This window comes from Felis catus, chromosome D3 (genome assembly GCF_018350175.1).
Source record: "Felis catus isolate Fca126 chromosome D3, F.catus_Fca126_mat1.0, whole genome shotgun sequence".
NCBI lineage: Eukaryota > Metazoa > Chordata > Mammalia > Carnivora > Felidae > Felis > Felis catus.
The window spans coordinates 38,695,177-38,721,061 of NC_058379.1; the positions used below are offsets into that span (position 1 = coordinate 38,695,177).

At 44.1% G+C, this 25,885-nt stretch overlaps 1 protein-coding gene across 36 annotated transcripts in view; it reads left to right on the forward strand.

The window, feature by feature from the left end:
• The window catches only part of EPB41L3 (erythrocyte membrane protein band 4.1 like 3), a 149,176-nt gene that overhangs the window by 61,247 nt on the left and 62,044 nt on the right, over positions 1 to 25,885 (forward strand). The gene's annotated exons all lie outside the window — the stretch shown is intronic.

Sequence of the window (25,885 nt, forward strand, 5' to 3'; positions counted from 1 at the left end):
GGGCGTGGGTGTGCACCGGCCACAGTGCCTTCCCCCCACAGCTGGGAGGGAGCAACTTGTTCTTTCCACAGGTGATTCAATTTCAGATTTAACATTTTCTTTCGTTTGCTTATTTATTTATTGTTTTTTTAAGTTTATTTATATTGAGATAGCATGAGTGGGGGAGGGGCAGAGCAAGAGGGAAAGAGAGAGAATCTTAGGCAGGCCGGGCACTGACAGTGACGACGTGGGGCTCGAACTCATGAACTGTGAGATCGTGACCTGAACTGAAATCAAGAGTCGGACGCCCCACCGACTGAGCCACCCAGGCGCCCCAGATTTAACGTTTTCATCCAAAGAGCTTATTCCTCCCACCTCAGCCCCCTGCCCTTGGTCATACAGGGACCTCGCACATCTGTCTACACCAGCTCCTCCCACCGCATGCTTATGGAGTTCACGTCTTCTGCTGGGTGTGCTATAAGTCTGCCCCGAGGCCCCCTTAAGACACAGCCGGTACCGACCCCACCTGATTTGCTGTGTCCCTCATTCACTCCTCTCTGCTTCCTCTGTCCACAACGCCACATCATTCCTACTTTATTTTGCATACTGCACTGCTGTACCCAGTCCTTTTCTTGGATCAGAAGATTCAAATCCATTTCATGTTGATAATGTCATTTGTGGTGGGGACAGGGTTGGGTTACTTTGTAGGAACGTAGAGGAAAAAAGATCTTTTGAAAATAAACTCTTAGATCAAAAGTTACTTGATCACATATTAACTGATAGAATTTTTGTCATCCTGTGACCTCAGAAATATTGATGGGTTGCTGGAGGGAGTGAAATACATGCTCCAAGGATCCTGCCTAAAGTTTGCCATGCACAGACGCTTTTTTTTTTCTTTTTTTACATTTTTATGGCTTTCATTTTGGCTAATGTCTTAGTTCGAAGTGTCTCATTATTGAGTTAGATGTTTATTCCGGGAATTGGGAGATTCAATAATGTACTCCTCCCTGGGTTTTAATCTGAAGTGTAAAGGACTTTTGTAACCATGAGAGAGATTGTGTTTTTCCAGTGTGGATCCACTTTCTGGAGAAATTGACCTAAGAGAAACTTTTTTCTTAGTTTTGAGGAGAGTCTTTCTATTGACTGTATTAATGAAATAAATAGGGTTACCCTACAGCCCTCTCGTCCTAGCTACGAGAGCTTTCTAAAGAAGAGTCTAGAAGGAAGTTTACTGAGTTTTGTGTGGGGGTGGCAGATAAATGCTGCAGGGCTGACTGAGGTACATGTAAGTGTTAACCATTCTGCTAAACTTAATTTATATCCCATGCTTCCAATGTGTTACAGATAACCTGTGGTTTTCAGTTCAAAATTTTTATTTTGTGATTAACTTTGGACATAATTCAGTGTTACTGTTAATGCCCCTGTGAGCATTTTGAGTGACGTGGTCTTGTTGGTCAGTTATTTCTCTTTTATAATTCTTTTTATCAATTTGACAGGTTCTTAAGAATAATTCTTTTTTTCTGGGGCACAAAATCCTTTGCCAACAGGATATTTTCAGTTTTTCAATGGACGTTGGTAGTAGGAAAGAATGTGGCCACTATGGACTGACAGCCTTGTCGAGAAAATAGAGAGATTTGGGCATATGGCAGAGTGAAGTGGACTTATTTGTAGCTGATTGGTGGAAGGAGAAAGACGGATTGTGAGTCAGTGACGTGCTTCTCAAGGTGGCAACAGGATTCTCGTTGAAAAAGCACATTCAAAATGCCTCTTGGTTTTAGATACGATGGCACATAAAACTTGGCTGGCAAGGTGCGTGGGATATAATAGGTAAACGGTGCTGAAAAACCTTGCCCTAAGGAAGTGTCCTTCAGTCTTGCTGTCCTCTAAACTGAGTTTTTATCCATGTCTTGGTTCAAGACACTCATGCACACACACACACACACACACACACACACACACACACAAAGCTGAACTATTCTTTCCTTTTTTTTTTTAACGTTTATTTATTTTTGAGACAGAGAGCGCGAACGGGGGAGGGTCAGAGAGAGAGGGAGACACAGAATCGGAAACAGGCTCCAGGCTCTGAGCGGTCAGCACAGAGCCTGATGCGAAGCTCGAACTCACGGACCGCGAGATCATGACCTGAGCCGAAGTCGGACACGTAACCGACTGAGCCACCCAGGCGCCCCTGAACTATTCTTTTCAAGTGACGCAGGCCTTTAAAAGTGACTAATGGCCTGTGTGTCAGAATGCAGGCTTCTCATGAAGCAGACCGTGTGTGACACTAAAGCAAAGTAACAGGTCAAACATTGTTTTGAGGGATCAGATGCAAAATGGAAATGTGTTGGAGGAAGGGGGTGGTCAGACTTCGTAACAGTTTGGGTGAAACTTATCTTTGGGTTTAAGTCGATTACAAACTCGGCATTAACCAGTTGCGTGGTGTAGCTGTCAGAAACATCCGTGCGGTCATGGTTGTTTCTGTTTAAGTGCAGCGTGTAGTTTGCCAAATGTGGCTCGCAGCCCCCTCTTCCTGGGCGGGAGAGATCCTGTCCGCAGTGTCTTGTCGATTAGCTGGTGCAGGATAGCACTTGTTGGAGCCACCAGACCCGGTGTGAAAATAGATTTGTCTACTTGTAACCTGTGTGATTTCAGGGAACTCAAGTTTTCTGCGCTTCAGTTGACCGGAAAAAAAGGAGGTGAAAATACTTGCCTCAAAAAGCCATTATTGAGAAGATTAAGGTAGATACTTAGTTTGAACACTTTCTGCAACGTGGCATATTCTTGAGAGAAACCATGAACTCTGAACTGAGCTTATTCAGCAGAGAGTTACAGGATGGTGAGGGATCTGGAAACCTCTTCTCATGAAGAATGATTAGAGAAATAGAATGCGTTGAAGAAACAAAATGTTTCCGCATGTCTCCTAGATTTGGAGGGGACAGGATAGCGACTTTCAGTTACTCGGAAAAGTTGGCATTGAATGTCTGTCATAACACGCAGATATTTTTTCAAGTATAGAGAGCAGAACTAAATTAGAAGTTACAGGAAGTCCAATTTTTAAGTAAACAGAAAACGCATGTTTTAAATTATTGTTGTCAACCTTGTGATCTATGTTCTGCAGTAGGATTCCAGCAGAAACTGTAGGTGCATTTATGGAAACCATCAGCTCCTCAGATGTGGTCTCAGACTAGATAACTCCCAGTACCTCTTACTACTTTCAGACTCCTGGAGAGAAGAGGCACACAAAAATCTAAATTGAAAAAGCAGAATTGTTGGGGCGCCTGGGTGGCTCAGTCGGTTGAGCGTCCGACTTTGGCTCAGGTCATGATCTCACGGTCCATGAGTTCGAGCCCCGCGTCGGGCTCTGCGCTGACAGCTCAGAGCCTGGAGCCTGTTTCAGATTCTGTGTCTCCCTCTCTCTGACCCTCCCCCCATTCATGCTCTGTCTCTCTCTGTCTCAAAAATAAATAAACATTAAAGAAAAAATAAAAAAAAAAAAAGCAGAATTGCTTCCCTAAATTCCTGTACCTAACACATAGAGTTTCAGGTGAATTAAGAACAGGACGCAGGATGGGGCGCCTGGGTGGCTCAGTTGGTTAAGCATCCGACGTCGGCTCAGGTCATGATCTCACGGCTTGTGAGTTTGAGCCCCACGTCGGGCTCTGTGCGGACAGCTCAGAGCCTGGAGCCTGCTTTGGATTTTGTGTCTCCCTCTCTCTCTGCCCCTCCCCTGCTCATGCTCTGTCTCTGTCTCTTTCAAAAAAAAATAAATGTTAAAAAAAAAAATTTAAAAGAACAGGATGCAGGAGACAATAACAGGCATAACTTTTTTTTTTTTTGCATTTAATACGGCATCAAGAAAAGCATTTTATTTTACTGAAATCTCGATGCCTAAGTGTTTTCCCCCATGGCTTATTTAAAGCCTTCATTACTTTACCATCAAACTCAACAAGGCTCACCTCTGCCATGACTTTATCACGAGACTATATAGTCACATATAAAGGACCCCCGTGAGTACACTCACATGCACACACACACTCCTACCTTAGAATAGCCTGGCCCTGTTCTCTTTTCCTTCGAAACCACAAGGTAGCATTTCCCCTCTCCCCCCAGTGCTGTAGTGGTCTTCAACTCCTGCCTCCTTGTGGTCAGATGGAAACCTTTTTCAGTTGTGCTGGCTTTCTCCTATTTTCCTAAAGAGTAGTCTTAGGTCGGGGCGCCTGGGTGGCTCAGTCGGTTAAGCGTCCGACTTCAGCTCAGGTCATGATCTCGCAGTCCGTGAGTTCGAGCCCCGCGTCGGGCTCCGTGCTGACCGCTCAGAGCCTGGAGCCTGTTTCAGATTCTGTGTCTCCCTCTCTCTCTGACCCTCCCCCATTCATGCTCTGTCTCTCTCTGTCCCAAAAATAAATAAACATTAAAAAAAAGTTTTAAAAAAAAAGTAGTCTTAGGTCATTGCAGCATTTGGTGTTTTTCCATTTGATTATTAATAATTTTTTCAAACTCTTAAATCTTCATTACCTAAAATATATTAAAAAAAATTACTCCTGGGGCGCCTGGGTGGCTCAGTCGGTTGAGCATCCGACTTCGGCTCAGGTCATGATCTCGCGGTTCCTGAGTGCGAGCCCTGTGTCGGGCTCTGGGCTGATGGCTCAGAGCCTGGAGCCTGCTTCCGATTCTGTGTCTCCCTCCCTCTCTGCCCCTCCCCCGTTCATGCTCTGTCTCTCTCTGTCCCAAAAATAAATAAATGTTAAAAAAAAAAAAATTAAAAAAAAAATTACTCCTAGTAAAATACAAGAACAGATCTTATCATAATAAAAGGCCTTTTAAGCAAGTTGGTATACATGTTGGGAAATGTTTACATGCTAACCCTATTTTCATGTATGCCGACAAGATAAATACTAATAGCCATTCCCTTCCCATTTTTCTTGGACCATCAGAGAACACAAGCAACTTCCTGTAGCCAGTTTACTCTCACAACGGCTGTTTACTTCCCAGACATAAATTTTAAAAGAGAAAATAAAAATACCCCCGTCACATGCGGTGAAGGAAATAGCGCCCACCCCGCTTTCGTCCCATTGCTTCTGTGTCGTGCGGACTCATCTGAGTCTGACTGACGGGCACACGATGTATTTCCCAGTGACCATCCAGTTAGAAATGTTTCCTCTTGTTTGGGCGCCATTCTGATAGCGTCTGACTTGGTTTTAGGAAAGTCAGACATGATCTGAAATTTGAGTCCGTATTTCATAATACGAGTTTGCCTCCGCATGTGTAAGACATTGACGCCATTTTATGGTGTAGTTTGGTTCTCCACAAGAAAGCCGATGGCTAGAGGAGTCTAGTGCGTCACCGCAGAAGCTCCACGGGGTTTACCTTGCAGGTGTGACTTACAAGGACCCTGCTGTCTATGCATGGGAAACCGCAGCTTAGTCCACTTCAGCCGTAAACGCTGCTGGCCCGACGGTAAGGGGACACCTAGTGCTTCTGGGCCCAGCTAAATCCACACAGGGCTGGCACCTCCAGGGGAAACTGACAGGGAATCAGCCACACTGGAGGGAGAGATTTCTATCCAGATTGGGGCAGATCAAAGAGGGCTACTTAGGCGCGACGCTGAAACTGTAAAAGCCTGCCCCCCAGGTTTGACCCTGTCTAGAGGGCCACTGGTTGAATGGGCTCCATGCCTGAGTATCACTTGGGTCACGCCAGGATGGTTCAGAATCCCAAGCAAACACAGAAATGGGGCAGTTTGCTCCAACAAGCATTTCTTGCTGCCATCCAGAGATGCTTCTAAGGAGCCAGAGAGGGTAAGACTATTTATGGCTCCATATCCTAAATGTGCTTTCTGTTACCCTCTAACTATTGGTCAGGAAAGGAATGTGTGAAAAACTTTCAAATGCTCTGTCTTGCCCATGATTCAGTTAACTGTCCAAGCCATTCTTCTGTTTCGTATTTTCACTTACTGGGATTTGGTTGGAAAAACAATCAGTGTCTGAATCTTCCAGTTGCTGTAGGTTATGCGACTAAAATACCTGACAGTACCTTTGGGGGTCCTCAACTGGAGGGCACATAGACTTGTCATAATCCAAAAGAGTCGATTAGGGCACCTGTTGCTTTTCATGGATTGTAAGAAGTAATTAACTGTAAAAAGTAGAAAAGAAGGATGTTTGCCAAACCAGTGCGAGTACTGTTCATTCGATGCTGCATAAGTCACAGGGTGTTTGAGTCTGTGTAGTTGCATAAATTCCGATTTAACCTCTCAGTGGGTCTCTGCTCAGCTGACTGCCTGACCACATCATGCCATCTGTCATGTGCTGTCACTGTGTCCTGTACAGCACGGCAGCTCCCCTGCTTGAAGATTGATGCCCCTGGGGACTCCCAGGGATGGAAGGACTTTAATTAACTTGGTTTTCTCATGTGATGACTCTTTGGTGCAGCTATGGGAACACTTACCTACAAGGCTCGTTACCACACACCCTCTCGTTCACCAGACAGAGCCAGTACTGAGTGTTTCCAAGGTGTTCGGATTTGTCCTCATTAAGGCGTGGCTAAGAAAAATGAACACTTTTTACTCAAGTTGTTAAATCTTTTCTCCTGGTTTTCATTAAAAAATAAATAAATAAACTCTCATAGTCTGTCATGAGTGTAGACAGTGATCTGTTCAACACTTTATTAAGTTTAAAATTAGGAGTATAGGGGCGCCTGGGTGGCTCAGTCGGTTAAGCGTCTGACTTCAGCTCAGGTCATGATCTCACAGTTCGTGGGTCCAAACTGCGCATCGGGCTCTGTGCTGATGGCTCAGAGCCTGGAGCCTGCCTCGGATTCTGTGTCTCCCTCTCTCTGTTCCTCCCCCGGCTTGAGCTCTGTCTCTCTTTCTCTCTAAACAAATAAATAAAAGCATTAAAAAAAAAATAAGGAGTATAAATGTGAAAACGTAGAACCGGTCCCCGGACCAGGTGGTGGTGGTTTGGAAGCTGCGTGAATTTTGGAACCTGAGCGTCTGTGCACGTTGGGTGGTCGAAGCCATAGCAAAGGTACAATCACTGAGGATTCTTGTTGCTTTGCTGCCGATGGTCACGTGGAGTTAAGGCCTGGCAGGCGATTTGTTCTGCGGATGTCAGGAGTCTGACCATGTGCTGCAGGAACACTGGGTTTGCTCTTTCCCCTTACCGTCCCCGGCGCCCTTCATGTCCCCACGGTGTTGTCCCACCGCTTCCTGTTGCTGAGTTGTTGACGTGAACTTGCCTGTTCTGCTGGCCGGCAGGTGGGAGTCGCACTTTTCACGGGCACGTGGTCCCCTGCTCCGGAGAGCGGTCTTGTTTATTTCGTGCTGCTTACTTACCATAGGGTGCTTGATTTTCAGAGATGGTCATTACCCGATTGCTTAGTGAAGGGCGTGCGTGGTCTTTCAGGTTGAAAACTAATCCTCGCTTTTCTACCTCTCACCGTCCTGCGATTCAAACTTCAGGTTATATTTCATGCTGTTTGTATCTGGTTTACCTGCTTAGATGTCATCTCCTTCAGAATCTTCCCCACTTTTATCTCTGAGAGTTGTCATGTGTGCTCTGGACAAAATCTTTTAAATTCCTTTACTCTTTGTGTGACCTTCTTGTCTCAGACCCTTCTGAGATGGCGGGTTGGCCACGGACCCCTTTCTTTGGGCTCAGGGGAGGGGGTGCTCTCTCTGCTGCTGCTTCAGAAATAATTCCCCATAGCACCCTGGCCTTTAGGCTTAACTTGAGGTTTAGGGAAAGACCACATAAAAGAAGGAATACCTGTGAGTGTAAGTGCCATTCTTGGGTGTGGCAGACCCGCAGCCATCCCACCTGGCACCCATTCTGCCTCCACCTGTTAGGTGCCAGTTTAGGCCCCCCATAACTCAGTCCTGGCCCTGAAAGCCAAGGAATTGCTTCCCTATGTTAGACCAAGACAGTCCCCGTTTCCCTCCTCAGGAAGAGTCTCCCAACATGGCGGTAGCTTGTGTGGTGACCACAGCCTCCCATTCATATGGGCTGAGCTGGCGCTGTGGCCCCAGTGCACCAGGCTCCTTCCTAGCAGTGGACCTATGTCACAGCTTCAAAACATCGCTTAAGACATTGTCTCCACCAGACACCTCGTTAAAATCCTTGCATTTGCCAGAATACGTTGATCAGATTGTACAGAGTAGGCCCAACGAGAAAGTTAATCATTTGAGTTTTAATTAACATTTGCCTTAATGCAAATTCTTTTTTTGTGTTTACAACGATTTCAATCGGTAGAACTAACGTCACACTGTGTGCACAATCTTCCCCAGGGAGTTTTGCTAATTTTGCAGAGGCTTTCCTATGAAGTATTTCTTTTTTTTTTTAATTTTTTTTTAAACATTTATTTATTTTTGGGACAGAGAGAGACAGAGCATGAACGGGGGAGGAGCAGAGAGAGAGGGAGACACAGAATCGGAAGCAGGCTCCAGGCTCTGGGCCATCCGCCCAGAGCCCGATGCGGGGCTTGAACGGACTGTGAGATCGTGACCTGAGCTGAAGTCCGATGCTTAACCGACTGAGCCACCCAGGCGCCCTAGTATGAAGTATTTCTTGAGGACCTATTATGTTCTAGGCACTGAAAACTAAGTGAGTAAGACTTCAGGCTTCGACAGAGGACTGTATTACTCATAGAGTCCCACAGTCTTAAGTCTAGAAGGGACATTGGAAATGACTTTGTCTTCTGTCTCCTCTCACTGATGAGGAAATAGACCCAGAGCAGTTAATGTGAGGAAACACAGCCTGGAACCAGTAGGGAAGGACTAGAACCCAGATCTCCTGCCCTCTGCTTCAGAGGTCTCATTACTATAGCTCCAGAAACATTCCAAGTCTTTGCAGAAGGAGCAAACCGAAACAGTATTTATGTCCAGCTTGGGTCAAATTAATAATATATTAGATTCTTGAATATCTCCTTTACTGGTAATTCTGTATGCCTTTGACATCAAAATTGATCACTTTTTCTAAATTTTGTAGTTAATGTATGTAATTTGGGGGTAAGTAAGACCACCAGAGTGGCTCTTCCTTCTCTCTCTCCTTCCCTCCCCTCTGCTGGTGGCTGGAGAGCTTTGAAACCTCCTTGAAGCACATCTGCCGTAGACGCTCTAAAAAGTGTCTCCTTTTAATAAACCGGCAGCTTGACTCTAAGCCTGGAGTGGGTTAATCAGGGCTCCCTGGGAACAAAAGGGCTCTGAGGTTGTAAGCAGATCCTGTCCAAGAGGGACAGGTTAAGCCAATGGAAAGAATGCCATTCTTTTAAAACTTCTTAAACCTAATTTCTAAAAGTGGTTGTCGAGTCTTTGCTTCTGGTTATAACTAATCTGGTCATAGGGATCACGAGATAAGATACTATGTGAAGAGTAGAACTTAAGAAGCAACATTGTTTCATTTTGAATAAGAAGAGGAAACTAATACAGAAGCTCTTGAAACTGGTACATGAAACAGGGTTCAGGCTTGGCTCAGCTCTTTGCCTTCATACAGAATAATTTTAGGCAAGTTCTGCAGCTACCATGGTCCAACTCCAAGTGGAAAGGCCAGTTTAAACTGAAGACCCTAGCCATCCCCCAGAGAGCAGCAGTTTTCATTATCCTGTGATTTTTTTTTTGTTTCAACTTTCCTGATCAATTGCCAGTTCATTTTATAATTACAGCATTTCCCCCATGAAAGACAGGTTATAATTTTCAAGATTATAGCTCATCTCCCCTTAGTTAGCACTTAAATTGATGCCTTTCTTTTCATAGAAATACTCTCGGCCCTAAAGGAAGTTTAGGAGGGAGACTCCTGGTATCAGCCATAAGATTAGAAAATCTTTTCATTAGATGGGTAATAACCTGGGACCGTTTCTGTGTGGGGTGATAGTCTCTTAGATTTTGATATCACTTTTTTTTCATTAGCTTGTTTCAGCAGGTGTCTTTTGACTTTGTCTCCAAGGTCAGAGATCTAAGAACAGCACCTGTGACCTCTTTGTCAATCCAGAAGTGAAGTCCAGTAGAATCCCAGTTTCTTCTAGTAGGAGGAGAATGTGAACTCTAGTTCAGTCCCCGCCTCCAGTATGGATGGATGGGTGTGTGTGTGTGTGTGTGTGTGTGTGTGTGCGCGCGCGCGCGTGCGCCCATGCAGATGTCCAGCAAAATATAGAAGTGGGGTCAGGGAAGACTGGAGTACAGTATGATAATGAAGGCCTTACTGTAGGGACAGGATAAAATATTCACGAAGAACTAGTTTTCACTTGACTCCTGGCATCTACTCACTGATCCAGTCAGTATGACATATAGTCGAAAAAGGAAGCACCTGCTCAGGCAGTACTTGGTTTCAGGTTTTGGCTGGCACACAGGCGTTGTGGTCCTGTGTCCAATTTGCATGTGAAGGGATGTCGACATGCTTCCGTGTTACTTGGAAGAGTATTTTTAACCCAAAAGGAAAATTAAGTTGTATTTGTAAGTAAACGCCTTTTTGTCATTTATTATGACTATGATCTTGTTAATTTTTGTAGCAGAGGGAAAGGGGAGAAATCTCATAGTATGTCAGCTCATTCACATTTGCTGTTGGGGTATGGTGATTAAATAATTCTGCAGGAGACAGGAAGCATGATGAAAGAGGGGCGAAAGCTCTGCTAAAACGTTTCATAGTGATATTGAACAACTGCATATTTTTGTTAGTGACATATCCTGTGGCTAATATTTATGGCAGCCACAATTAATAAATTACAGCAGCCAAGTTTGGCACCTCTTTCAAGGCCAGTAGTGCATTCAGCTTTGAGTGTGAGCCTCATTCGGGGCTATCGGTACATGAAAAATAAATTGTTCATCATTCTTGGCAGAGTTTTGTATTTTTTCTTACATTTACGCCTTCTCTCAAGTTTTCCAGATCAGATAGACACGCTCAGTCCAGTGCAAGTCACACCAATAATAAAATTCTTATGTGAATTGAAAACTTAGATTCAGCTTTACCTATTTTTTAATTTTTGTAAATAGCCAGGGACTTTGGCTAAGAAACTTGGCCTCTCAGCGTTGATGCTGTGCTACTCAAAATATTCAGGTTCTTTACAGACAGACTAGTAGAAATGTTGAACTGTAGTTGTACTTTCAATGCATGCACTGAGTAGCAGAACTAGCATTTAATACTTCAGGTAAAAGGATCACTTGCAGGCAGGCTTTTAAAAGTGCGTTTATGGGGGCACCTGGCTGGCTCAGTCAGTTGAGCAACTGACTTCGGCTCAGGTCGTGATCTAATGGCTCGTGATTTCAAGCCCCACATCGGGCTCTGTGCTGACAGCTCAGAGCCTGGAGCCTGCTTCGGATTCTGTGTCTCCCTCTCTGTCTCTGCCCGTCCCCTGCTCGTGCTCTGTCTCTCTCTCTCAAATAAACATTACATTAAAAAAATTTTTTTAATAAAAATAAAAAATAGGAGTGTGTTTCGGAAACTCATAATGTGGAGGCACCTGGGTGGCTCATTCAGTTAAGCTTTGGCTCAGGTAGCGGTCTCATGGTTCGAGAGTTCAAGTCCCACATCGGGCTTTGGACTGACAGTGCAGAGCCTGCTTGGGATTCTCTCTCCTTCTCTCTCTGCCTCTTTCCCACTTGTGCATGCTCTCTCTCTCTCTCCCTCTCTCCCTCTGTCTCTCTCTCTCTCTCTGAATAAACACACTTAAAAATTAAAAAAAAAACTCATCATGTGTAGATGTCCTAAAAATTGCACACATGAATATCTGTGGAAGTACCATGAAACAGTCAAATCAGACCTCAGGATTGTTGTACAGTAGGATAAGCTTTCACAGTTGATTCTGTAAAGAATTGAATTTGGAGCCTAAGGGGATTAAACTTTGGGAAGCAACCTGTAATAGCGACAGCCTGTGACATCTTGGCTTTGCCATTTGTTTGCACATCCCCTAAGTGTTCTCAGTTTTCTCATTTGCAAACCAGAGCTCGGGGGGGTGACTGCGAATGGCCAGGGGTGGATGTTAAATGCTTACAGGTGCCAGGGACCCTGTTGGACCTATAGTGGCTAGCAGATTTGAAAGCTTCCCCAACTTGATACACTTCCACCCCATAAAGTATAAAGTGTATACTTCTAGGCTTTGCCTAGAAGAATTTAAATAAAAACACTCTGTAGAGTGGAGGCTTTTTAATATAAAAATGGGATCATAGCCTTTACACTGCTTAGAGATTTGCTTTTATCCTTCAGTAGGCGAATGGGTAAGTAAACTGTGTTGTAATCCAGACAGTGGAATCTTACTCAGTGCTATGGAAAGAGCCGTGAAGAGACATGGAGACTTGGAGAAGCCTTAAATGCATGTTTTTAAGTAAAAGGAGCCAGTCTGAAGGGCTACATACAGTATGGTTCTGATGATACGAGATTCTGGAAAAGGCAAAATTATGGGATAATAAAAGACTAGTGGTTGCCAGAGGATGGGGTGGGGTGAGGGGCACATAGAGAGATGAACAGGAAGAGAGCACCCAGGATTTTTAGGGCAGTGGAAGTACTCTGCAGGGCACCGTAATGATGGATACGTGTCACTACACATTTGTCCAAACCCATAGGAAGTACAACACCAAGTGTGAAACCCAATGTAATCTACGGACTGGGTGATAATAACGAATCCGTGTAGGTTCATTGATTGTAACAACCATACCATTCTTGTGGGGGCTATTGATAGTGGGGGCGGCTGTGCGTGTGTGGGGCGGGAAGGACGTGGGAAAACATTTCCCTTGACTTTGCTGTGTACCTAAAACCGCCCTAAAACAAAGTTCAGTCTTAAATAACAACAACGACAAAACCACTCACCTAGAAGCTTGTCAGGATTGAGAAATGACCTGGAAAACAGGAAATTTGCTTTTTCTCATACTGCACAGCTTGAACCTGCTGAGAGGAGACAGAAGATGTAGCTAAGGTGCTATTACTATGGTGTCAGAAATCAGGAGGTGTTTAACAAGCCTGAGTGTGTTCTAAAATAATTATACGCACTCCATTTCTGGCTTTCGGTGCCAGTCTCTTATCCTGAACTGACTCACATTTTACGGCAAGCAAGGAGGTAGTGTTCCTTGGCCTCGGTAATGAACTCTCTCAAATTATGCAGGAGGGTCCATTATGGAAGGGGCCTGACGACATCACTCTGTTCTTCCTTCATGTCTAGTCCCTTTGGAAGTTGGCATGGAACATTCTTTCTAGTTCCACTGAGCCTCGACTCACTGTGTTTTCTGATTTCTTTTTTTTTTTTTTAACATTTATTTATTTTTGAGACAGAAAGAGAGCATGAACAGGGAAGGGTCAGAGAAAGAGGGAGACACAGAATCTGAAACAGGCTCCAGGCTCTGACCTGTCAGCACAGAGCCCGACGCGGGGCTCGAACCCACGGACCGCGAGATCATGACCCGAGCCAAAGTCGGCCTCTTAACCGACTGAGCCACCCAGACACCGGTTTTCTGATTTCTTACCTGGCGACTCTGAGCGATTGTATTTGAAGAGGCTTCTTTATGTTCAGTTTCATTTTAAGTGTCCTTACAAATTCAGATCATCCTTTATTTGTCCTTCGGTAGCAAGTATCGGCTATGGGACGGGGTTGCTCTGTTTTGGTTTTTTTTGGTTTTTTGTTGTTGTTTTGTTGTTTTTGTGTGTGTGTGTTTTGGTTTCATTGCCTCTTACCATATTAGGAATTCTGTGTGGTATGCTGGGTGTTCATGAAATAGACAGGGACACAAGAGAAGTAGCCAGGAAAAAGGAGAGAAATGGGAACCTACCCAGCTCACTTCCTTTTCGTGTTGGGACAGGTCCTCTACTATCGATGAGAACTTCTCTCTTGCCTAAAGAAATTGGGAGCAGCTCTTTGAGGTGTGTTTCCTGGACTTTTCTTTCTCTTTTCGGACCTAGGTTTTGAAACCGGGCTATTGCCAGAAAAGCAAAAGTGCACATCTTCAGCTGGTTGTAAATACCTGCTTTGGAGTAGAGGCGTTCTCAGCCCCGGTTCATCGTGTTAAAAATGGTACGCATGTGTGTCACTATTTGGCAGGTAGACACGAATTACTAGAAAATGTCAGGGCTGACTCTCCCTGAGGTAGTGTGTAAGGCCCCTAAGTTCCGGCGGCATTCATGTATTTTATTTTATTTTGTTTTTGAATTTCCAGAGTGATTCTACTTAGGCTCAGGATATTTACATCATTCTGCTTAGAGCTTGGGCAGGGAAGGAGACTTGAAGAGCGGGCATCGAACACATTTGAAACATCAGGGGTACTTGAGGCAGACGAGGCTGGAGAGGAAGGCCAAGGACCCATCCGAGGGGATGGGTTTGATGTGCTAACAAGGTTGGGTATCGTTTAGATACTTTGACTTTCTATCGCTGAGTCCATTGCAAACTACTATAACCTTAGCAACGTGAAACCACATGTTTGTCATCACATTTTTCGGCCGGTCCTCTGCGTGGGGCTCCTACAGCAGAAATCAGATTATTCACTGATTGAATCTTCATCTGGAGGCCGAATGAGAGAAAGAGCCACCTTCATGCTCCTTTGAGCTCTTGGCAGAATTCGTGTTCTCCTGGTTGTAAGCCTGGGGACCTGGCTGTCGGCTGGGGACCAGTCTTTGCTACAATCTGCTCTCGGGGCCTTGCCACGAGGCCCCCCCTCAGTCTCAGCAGCACAGAACCTCCCTCACTTTGAGTCTGGTTACCTTCAAATCTTTCTGCCTCCCCTGATGTTACCAGCCTGAAAAAAACTCTGCCTTTAAGGGCTCACACAGTCAGGTCAGGCCCACCCAGATTATGTCCCGATCTTAAGGTCAGCTGTGCCATCAGAGCATAACCTGACCACTGGAGTGAGATCCACTCTATTCACAGCTCCAAGGATTGGGATTGTGCAGGAAATCTTAGGGCCATCTTAGAATTCTGCCCCTCACAAGAGATGATGGGGTTTCTGGGGCTTTACCTACGGGAGCTCTTGGGCCATTTGTGTTTTTAAAACATACTTCTGTTAAATAGTCATCGAAGAGGAAGAGACTCGAAACAGGGACGTTAGTCAGCTCTGGCAGTGAATGCGGCAAGACATGCTAAGGACCAGAACTGAGGCAGCAGCAGTGGCATAGAGGGGAGAGAATGGGTTTTCAGGAACTGTCCTGAAAAGGAGCAGGGTTGATTAATTAGATGTAGGGTGGGGATATGGGTAAGTGATGACGGACAGTAACTTATAATGACTTCCTAATTTCTGGATCAAGTGGAGTGGCTGCATAGACAGATGTAGACTACAAGGAGAAAAGTTGATAGGGGAAGATAATGAATTTAATTCAGAACGATCGAGTTTAAAGTGCCCGGAATATGAAAGTAGCAATCTGCTACTCTAAATGGATGTGTCGTTCAGCATTTGGTAGAGAGGCCGGATTGGCAGGCTTCGCGGGAGCCATTATCTTCTATACTAATTCACGCTTGGGAGTGGAGGAGATTGCGAGGATAGTCAATGAATGAATAAGAAGAAGGAGGCTAGCAGAGCCCTGGGGGAACACTAGCATTTAAAGTTGGGAATGGAGCGAGCTTGGTCAAAGCTCCTCCCCATGCCTCCTGTTCTTCCCTACACCCAATCCCCGTCCGTCCCTTTTTGCCATTAGCTTGTGCGCTGGGTGTGCATGACCCCATGGGGACATTATAAGAGTGAGTGTGGTTGGCTGAGTATCCTTCAAATAGTTCAAAGAGAGAGCCTACGTGGAAAAGCATCCCGGATATCATTTTATAAATGCTATTAAAGCATTGGTTACACTATTGGGTGTAGAAGACAGGAAGCCGAAGATTGTGTAAGGTACCATCCCCTGAGAAAAAATGAAGTGTTGGGCACAAGTCTTGTGCCCCCCTCCAGTTTTTTGTCTGTTCTCCTTTTATTTATGTCATTTGGTTTTTTGCCATCCTTTGGGCTTTAGGCTTTCCATTACACAAAGCGGTAAGAACCGTAACATTACGCTCCTTACGAGGAATGACTGATCCCTGATTTCTTTGAACTACTTAACAACTATTAGGAGTAGTTTCACGTCGGCATACTGTATAGTTGTGATTTTTAAGGCACCATAATTATACCTTAAAAGCTGTGAAGGAGTGGTCTCATTCAGAAAGCTTTCTTAAAATGTTTATCTCAAAGTTGAAAAAATAAACCCTTTATGCGTAGCGTCCCGGAGCTTTCCAGTTTGGACTATGGTGAGGACTTGCTTCTCTTTCAGGTATTACCCCCTGCCCCACCCCTGTCTCACCTTCTCCCTGGTCCAGGGAAGAAGGCATCTCGTACTGAACTCTTGGTTTGCTTCCCTCTCTCTACAGCAAAGAAGCAAAGGATTCTTTTTCTCTCCTATCTCTGGGCTGTGTGGACCAGCCAATGCACTTTAGGCTTTTTATTTGTTTTTCCTAGGAAAGGTCATGGATTCCAAGCTGTGGGAGCTCTCTGTTGGAACGCATAACATTTCCATCCATAAAGCTAGCTTCCTATAGCTTGTTGGTATGGTCTCCCTTACGTGACGACTAGTAGGGATATCGTATTTCTAGATAAGTGAAATTTAGGTCTTTGTCTTGCTTCTCCTGCCAAGGCTGCTCTGTTTTGTTGGCGTTGCCTAGTGACTGTTTCCTGCGGTCTTGGTCCAGGATATCTCTACAAATGGCAAATTAAAATGGCCAGATTAGATATTAATTCATGAATTGCTTTGATCAGTGGAGGTTTCCTTCTTGTCAGCACATAACACCTCCTTGCTGTGTGGGAATGTATCGTTTTCAGTGTGACAGACAGCTGTGTTGAACTGGTATGTACATTTGGTGTCATTTTCCACAGGAGTGAAAGAAAATCCTATCTCTAAGTCCCGTTCCCACTTCGGAATGCCCCGCGTTTTCCCTGCTGCTGCTTATGGGAATGAGTGATGGTGTCCAGATGTACACAGCCAGTACAAGGAACTGGTTCTTATGATGGTGTTTGGAAAACTGGAAAGAATAAAGAGACTTGTTATTTCTTATGGAATGCCATGGTGACAGCAAATAAAGTCACTAAAGAGCCACCACATTCTTCAGGGAAATGCCATTAGACTGAGCATGTCAAGCTCATGAATGGCTTTAGATGGTTACCCCAAGCAAAATGCTTCAGTCTAATGTGCCCGGTTATTCCTTTGCGGGGAAAAAAAAAAGCTATCTAAAATGCCATGATCTGCAGACCTTCTTTAATAGTACACTGGCCAAGAATTGATCAGGAGAAAGAAGCCCACCAAAATCACACTTGGAAATGCGATGCATTTCAGAAATACATATTATTTGACTTGGGGCTTCTATTCATCCCCTGCCATGTTCTAACAAGGACTTCAGGTGTTTTTATGTAAGGGCACATGATGGCATGAGAAGAAAATAAATTGATAGAGAACAGCACCAAAAGAAAATGGAAGAAGCCAGGAAGGAGGTCAGTCCCAAAACACACGTCCTGAGCTCTTTACCAGACCCTGGGGAGGAAACCTCGACTCTCAGTGTCTGCACTATAAAAACACATCAGTTTCAGAAGTTTCCATAGAAGCACGTTTTTTCCAAGTCCAGTTGTTTGAGAAAACACTCCAATGCAGCTCTCTGCTAGCTGCTGCTGCTTTCCTGAATAGCCGTCCGGAAAGTCTCCATGGCTGTTACTTCTCAGTCTAACCTTCGGTAAGCAGCAAGTAACGATTTGTCAGTTGGAGATTACGTTCCTCGTTAATTATCTGAGATGCAATGCCTTTTATGTTGTCCGTTTATTGCAGAACTGTGTTTTTTAATAGCAGAACTAGAGGGGATATAGACATCTCTCAGGAGAGGTGAGAGCTTCACAGAGACATGTTCCCAAAGAGAATATCACCCGCCTTCTGGAAGGACCTGGGCCAGGACGTACTTGAGGTCAAGCAAATAGCTGGGGTTAATATTTGGATCTAGGCCATTGTAGAGACAAAAAGATGCTCCAGGTCCCAACTCTGTACTCTATAGAGCATGACTTCAGTGATTTCAGCTCAGAGAAACCTGAAAGCTTCAGGAGTTTCTTGTACACTCTTCAGGATAACCTCAAAGCAAACTCTCTGCCCAGGTGTGTAAATATAAACCATCTCCTTTTATACAGGATTATTAAAACTGTAAGCCCATTAAATGTTGCGATTGCCACAAAAATGCTGAGTTCAGTTTTAGGACAGCTTTCAGGGGGCGGGCCGGTTGCATATTTGAGGGTGAACTCCCCAATCTGCTGTTGACATTGATTTTGTATTGTCCTCAAGTAGATGAGGGAGAAGAGACCGTTCTTCCTACTTTGCCAGAGAATCCAGAGAACTTCCCTGTCCTGTGTGTGGGTTGCCATCCACTCTCGTCACAAGACCCTACCTACACTGTGTGGTGTGAAAGTACGGGTCTGTTGATCCTGGAAGATCAGGCTGATCTCATACAGTGGAGTCCAGAGAGGTCCCTGGAAACCATGATCCTCCTTACATTTTTCTGTTTCAGAGTGAGGGGTAAAGGGTGTATCAGATGGTAGTAATGGAGTGGAACCATAGCTCCTGGAGGAAAACTTGAGAAATTTATTAACAAGCTAACCTGCAACATTGGAACGAGAATTTTATTTTATTTTATTTTATTTTATTTTATTTTATTTTATTTTATTTTATTTTATTTTATTTTATTTTATTTTATTTTATTTTACTTTACTGTACTTCACTTCATTTTATTTTTTGTTAAATAGAATTTATTGTCAAATTGGTTTCCATACAACACCCAGTGCTCATCCCAACAGGTGCCCTCCTCAATGCCCATCACCCACCCTCCCCTCCCTCCCACCCCCCATCAACCCTCAGTTTGTTCTCAGTTTTTAAGAGTCTCTTATGTTTTGGCTCCCTCCCTCTCTAACTTACTTACTTACTTACTTATTTATTTTTCCTTCCCCTCCCCCATGGTCTTCTGTTAAGTTTCTCAGGATCCACATATGAGTGAAAACATATGGTATCTCTCTTTCTCTGCCTGACTTATTTCACTTAGCATAATATCTTCCAGTTCCATACACGTTGCTGCAAAAGGTCAGATTTCATTCTTTCTCATTGCCAAGTAGTATTCCATTGTATATATAAACCACATCTTCTTAATCCATTCATCAGTTGATAGACATTTTGGCTCTTTCCATAATTTGGCTATTGTTGAAAGCGCTGCTATAAACATTGGGGTACAAGTGCCCCTATGCATCAGCACTCCTGTGTCCCTTGGGTAAATTCCTAGCAGTGCTATTGCTGGGTCATAGGGTAGGTATATTTTTAATCTTTTGAGGAACCTCCACACTGTTTTCCAGAGTGGCTGCACCAGTTTGCATTCCCACCAACAGTGCAAGAGGTGAACAGGAATTTTAAAAACTAGCAGGTTTTTCATTTGTGGGAATACGGTGTTGCCTTCATGCAAAACATGGGAGGAAAAAAAATTTTGCAACATTCTAAGATCTGGCTAGAGCAGATGATACCCACGTGGTAGGAAAATACAAGGAAATTGGTTATGAACAAATCACAAAGATCAGAGCAGTTTTTGAAGAGTTTTGAAACAAGACCTCAACCCCAGATGCATGCATTTATTTAGCTTGATTTTCTTTACTAAAAAAAAAAAATCATAATTCTGCTCTATGCCAGGCCCTGTGCTAGGTGTGGGAATCCAGTCATGAGTAAAAAGCTGTTTTCCTGAGCCTCAGCTGTTAGTAACACCATAGAGATCATATAGAAACCAGTGTAAAAGTGCCACCCTGACCAGTGCAGTGCAGGGGCTGTGTAAGCACCTCCTCTGGGATTTGAGCCGAGTCCTGGTGCTGGAGGAGAGATCTGAAAGATGGGCACGTAGAACGTTCCAGGATGCAAAGATGGCTTGTGCAGATTTTTTTTTTTCTTTTGGCAGGGGGAAGCCTGGGAGGAGAAGGGGCTGAGAGAAGGCTGTCTATAGAATGTGGAAACAGGGGAGGGGCTTTGTGGTAGAAAAGCCAGAGAGGCAGGCAGGGCCTCCCAGTCTGCAGTGGTCCAACCTTCACACTTGGGCTAGCTGTGTCCCAGAGCGTCTCTTGCTACTGAGTCTGACAGTGAAACACTGGTCTTCCCACATGGACCTATTCTCCCTGAGGTTTTTAACGTAAAAACAGAAGTGAAAAGAAATGTGGTACCATCCCAGAGGGGACCTCCCTGGAGTTTGACTTCACATCCCACAGTGCATCCAGGATCACAGGCATTTTGCTGCCTGGCCATCCTTGGGAGACGTGGATGGGGCTAGTTTATAGAACCAACAGTAAAAGAAGGGGAAAAGGCGTCGCCTGAGCCCCTGGGAACGTCTGTAAGTCTCTCAGGCCCAGACCTCCCAGTTTAACCGTGAGTGCAGGTAAGCTCCAGAAAAGATAGTTGCTTTCTCTTGAGTGCAAGATAAAGCAGACTAATCTGGACGAGCATGTGTGATACTTTGCTCTTTGCTTGAAAAGAATATTTTTAATTTTCTTGTCATAAAAAAAAAAAGGTTAGGGTTGTTTCTTCAGGCAAAAGCCTGGGCCTGCTTGAAAAGCAAGCTTTCTTGATTTAATTTTCTGGATCAGTTTTTATGTGATTGTTATTTACTACCATTCGCTAATGCTACTTACCGCTTTTTTTTTTTTTAACCACAAAACTTAAATAATCATCTTAGATTCAGTTAAGAGCAGTGACTAACATTCTTTTCAGGTTAAATGAGTACTTAGAGCTGTTGGAGTAAGGGCGACCTTCTGCCCTTCTAACTTTTCCTCACGCTGCAGACCTGAGGAAGAGACGGGGCCTGTCTGGTCTGATTCTAGAATTAGGACCAGGCCTCCCTTTTCCTTAGCTGGGATGAGCAGCCTCCTCCCCACCCCCATTCACAGGAGTGGGGACTGACAAGCAAAGAGGATTAGTGCTGGCTTTCCAGGATTGTGAGCTCAGGCAGCATTAAGGCGGGATGCCCCCGATACAGTGGTGTCAGAAAACAATGCTGACCTTTGACACGTAGAGCCAACTGTACCCCGGAGTGGCCCATATGAGGCATTAAACACGTCAGAAAAAGTTGAAGTGTATATCAAATCAAGATATTTAATGATCGAAAAGGCTTTTTCTCTCTCTCTCTACTGGATTTTAAATACTAATCTAAATAATAATATGCTCACATGAAGGCTGATAGAAGTAGCACATAGAGTGAGACCATCTATCCTACTTTTTCCAGAGGTTTGTGTTTCATTCTAGGTCTTTCGTGCACTGTAATATCACTTAAATTTAAAATGGTAAAATGGGGGCACCTGGGTGGCGCAGTCGGTTTAAGCGTCCGACTTCAGCCAGGTCACGATCTCGCGGTCCGTGAGTTCGAGCCCCGCGTCAGGCTCTGGGCTGATGGCTCAGAGCCTGGAGCCTGTTTCTGATTCTGTGTCTCCCTCTCTCTCTGCCCCTCCCCCGTTCATGCTCTGTCTCTCTCTGTCCCAAAAAAATAAATAAACGTTGAAAAAAGAAAATTTAAAAAAATAAATAAATAAATAAAATGGTAAAATGGTACAATTACATCTTAAAATTATGTGAGTTGTTGATACCATAGCCCTGATATCCTTCCTCTTCCTGCTCTCAGCCTCGCCCTATGAATAGGCTAACATAGTTGATGGAAAGAACGGAGGTTCACTTGTTACCTATTTGTTTAAAGCAATGACAATATTATTCTTACATTTTTTGATCGTCGATGCCTTATAGACTTGAAAAGTGACCATGCTGCAAATTGATACTCATGAAATTGATATTAACAGAACTCATGTTTTCATTGTCAACATTTACATTGCCCACAGCTCTTTATTTGACCAAATGAATTATACATCACGATTTGAGTTTGTGCGTGCGTGCGTGCATGTGTGTGTTTGAGAATTGTCTTAAGAAAGAGATTAAGTACTTCCTCTGACAGGAAAGAATTCTCAGAGTTCCACGTCATTCAGAATTAGAGCCTGTGGTTATTTTACATTATTCAAGTTTGTTTCTCTTGCAAACATTCTGCTTCCCTAGGCCTCCTTTTCTGCATTCATTTTGCACACTTTGGCTTAGTGACCTGAATCCTTAGCAGATTAACAACAGGAAATGTTGTCTGATAGTTCACTGCCAGCATCTCATATGTGTGATGTGAAACTCTTTGTAAAAAAACCGAGCCCAATGTTTTTGCTGTCCAAGAAGAAGCATGCTTCACTGGAAAGCTATTATCTACCACAGTGCATGTCTCTGAGCACAAAAGTCTGATTTCAAATAGAGACTGAAATTGCTTCAACAAATGAAGGCAGAGACAGATTGTGGCTGAGTGAAAAAGGCCTCTTTTTAAAAAAGTGGAGAGGCTTCCCGTTCAGGAAGGGACTCTTGTCGCCAATGTGCTAAAAGTAACTGTGCACTGAGTCTGAGTCAAAACATAGGACAACTCTGTTGCGTTCGAACAATTCATTCTTGTTTTGCCAGGACTATATGCCATATGGATGATTCTGTAACCATCTTCTGTTTTGGCCTAGAATGTACCAAAACAAGCCAGTGCACCCAATGTATATTAACCAGTGTGTGTGTGTGTGTGTGTGTGTGTGTGTGTGTGTGTGTGTGTGTGTGTGTGTAAATGATAATTGAATGTACCCTCGGCTTATGGATATAATACTATTTTTCAGCAGTTTCCCAGCTTTACCTACACGGTGATATTTGTTTTTCACAAGAGAAATGGGATGATTCCATTGCTGCACTATATGCTAACTACTTTGGATATAAATTAAAAAAATAAATAATTTTTAAAAAGAAAGAAATGGGATGATTCCACTGCAGAAGGAATAGGCTTCCCACAGTATGCTGTTCTCTGCACCGAATTTCAGCATTAGAAACCCCAAATTTATTGGGCTCCATATTGAAAGGGCCTACTCGGAGTCAGCAGCATTGATTGCCTGTTTCTTTCCATGAGCTAGGCAGTGTGCCTTCCTGTTTTATCTCAAGTGTTGGTATTATTTCCATTTGATAATGAAGGCAGTGAAGCTCAGAAAGGTTGAATAACTAGTCCAACCTCACAGAGACAGCTAGTTATAGAACCAGGGTCCATCCTCAGGGCCATCTTCTATTCCTCATATAGAGCATGGAATGTTGAGAAAACAAACTTGAGTAGGTAATGATGCCCATTTTAAAGATGTTTCAGTAATGCTAGATGAATGATAATCTCTGGGTAACTGAGACGTGGACTGGAATCACTATTTTGTTTAAAAACTTACCAAGACCAGGGTCGCCTGGGTGGCTCAGTTGGTTAAGCATCTGACTTTGGCTCAGGTCATGATCTCGTGTTCCATAGGTTCGAGCCCCGTGTCGGGCTCTGTGAGGACAGCTCAGAACCTGGAGCCTGCTTCGGATTCTGTGACTCCCTCTCACTGCCCCTCCCCTGCTCGCGCTCTGTCTCTGTCTCTTTCAAATGTTTTAAAATAAACATTCAGGGGCGCCTGGGTGGCGCAGTCGGTTAAGCGTCCGACTTCAGCCAGGTCACGATCTCGCGGTCCGTGAGTTCGAGCCCCGCGTCAGGCTCTGGGCTGATGGCTCGGAGCCTGGAACCTGTTTCCGATGCTGTGTCTCCCTCTCTCTCTGCCCCTCCCCCGTTCATGCTCTGTTTCTCTCTGTCCCCAAAATAAAAAACGTTGAAAAAAAAATTAAAAAAAATAAAATAAAATAAACATTTAAAAATTAAATAAAAAAAAACTTACCAAGACCAGAAAAGAGTTTCATATTCATATGTTAACAGAACACTCCAGATCATCACTGCTAACTTAACTGAGCAAGAAGTGTGGCAGAATAATTACTAATGGGCTGATTGTGGTAGAGTTGTTTAGAAACATTGATTTGAAAGAGGTAACCACCAAGACTTTCTGAAAAGCTGATGGCTCATGGATTTAAAGAAAGGGCTGCAAGTATATGGGACATGTAGACAGAGGAAATTTCATGTCTGCCTCTCTTGTCAGCCCTGTCTAAATATACTGTCTGGATTACATGTGGGATCAGCACAAAGGCTGGAAGGTCCCATTAAATCCCGTCCCTGCAGGAATGGATTCTAGCAGTGGCGATGTGGATGATGCTGTACTAATTACTGAACTGGGTGTTGAACTACATGTAAGCCAGGAAGCCCAAAACGGAGGTAGGTCCACATAAGGCAGCTGGAGCCATTTCTTGCTTCTTAGACCTTTCTAGACCTCAGATCTCTCAAAAGGGTTTTATGGACTGTTGTCTCCGATCAGACACCATAAGCTTTTGTTTCTGAGTTGACCAAGGCCCTTTGGTATTTTCCAGATGTGGATTAAAAAAAAAAAAAAAAGCCACTTCAATCTTAGGGCAGACAGTAGAATGTTTTTCTATCATGAGTCCAAAAGAGAAAATGGTAAACCTGGGAAAAGCTGACTCACACAGAGTCAGGGTGTCTGATTTGGGCTCAAGATCTGGCCTAGTTTGCCAAGCGTTTCAGATGTTCCTAAACTCCAGGTACGCTGTGATGCAATCATTTAGAAATAGAATTCTGATTGACCTTTGGAAATAAGGAAAATAGAAAAAGCATTCAGTGCAGAAAAATGCTATCAGGGCAGGAAGCATGAAGAAAAATGATGGCATTTTGCTTGAAGGTAATGTGAGGGAAAATGATTCAGATTCATGCCATTAGTATTTATTAGGCACATATGTTGAATGCCTGCTGTATCAGGGAACACTGTATCAGGAGCATTAAAAAGATGGACAGATGGGGCAGCTGGATGGCTCAGTTGGCTAAGCGTCTGACTTTGGCTCAGGTCACGATCTCACGATTTGTGAGTTCAAGTCCCACCTCAGGCTCTGTTGAGCACAGAGCCCACTTTGGGTCCTCTGTCCCTTGCCCCCCCCCACCGCCCCTCCCCCACTTGCGCGCGCTCTCTCTCTCTCTCTCTCTCTCTCTCTCCCTCCCCCCCTCTCTCTCTCTCAAATATTTAAAAAAAATTTTTTTTAGACTTTATTATTTTTTTTAACGTTTATTTATTTTTGAGGCAGAGACAGAGCATGAACAGGGGAGGGTCAGAGAGAGAGGGAGACACAGAATCCGAAACAGGCTCCAGGCTCTGAGCGGTCAGCACAGAGCCCGATGTGGGGCTCGAACTCATGGACCGCAAGATCATGACCTGAGCCAAAGTCGGACACTTAACCGACTGAGCCACCCAGCTGCCACTAAAAAAAAAAAAAATTTTTAAATAGACAGTTTGCTGTCTTTGGGGAACAGAAATACAAGTTCACAACAAACATCAGTACATAGAAGAATTTAATCTCCGGAAGAAAATCCGTGGTCTGTTCAAGGAAGATACGTGACAGAATAAACTACCTATGTTGACACACCCTCAGATTTCAGAATAGCTAAAATAAGGTACAAAAGTGTCAGTTTTCCTAAAATGTCATACATTTTCCCTTGTATTAACACAAGTGGTTTTAAATCGAAGCCAGTGTCACAAGAGGGTTCCCCCCCCATTTTTCAGTATGATAGTTGAAAGAAATGCATACATGAATAGCGAGACTTGAAACACACACATACCCGGTGCCGGTTTGGTCCCTGTGCCCTTCCTGAGAGAGCGAGAACTGACGGTTAGCTCCTGTTCTCAGGCAAAGCAGCTTACTCTGCCTCATTTTCGTCGTGATTGTGAAGCTTCAGGTAGATAGGAACCATAACCAGCTTCCAGAGCTAGGAGATGATATTTGGCTTTTGCAGATTTCTTTAATTTCTCCTCTTCTTTGGAGGAGAGCTTCGCTCTGGCCAAGTTCTAGCTCTGTGAGCCTGAGGGAAAAAAAACACAATCTATGGTTAAGTCTTGTGTCGAGACTTAGGACAGTCTGTGCTCCCTGCTTGGGCACACGTGGTCTTAAGCACAGGTTAAGAACTGATTTCCGGAGACGTGAGC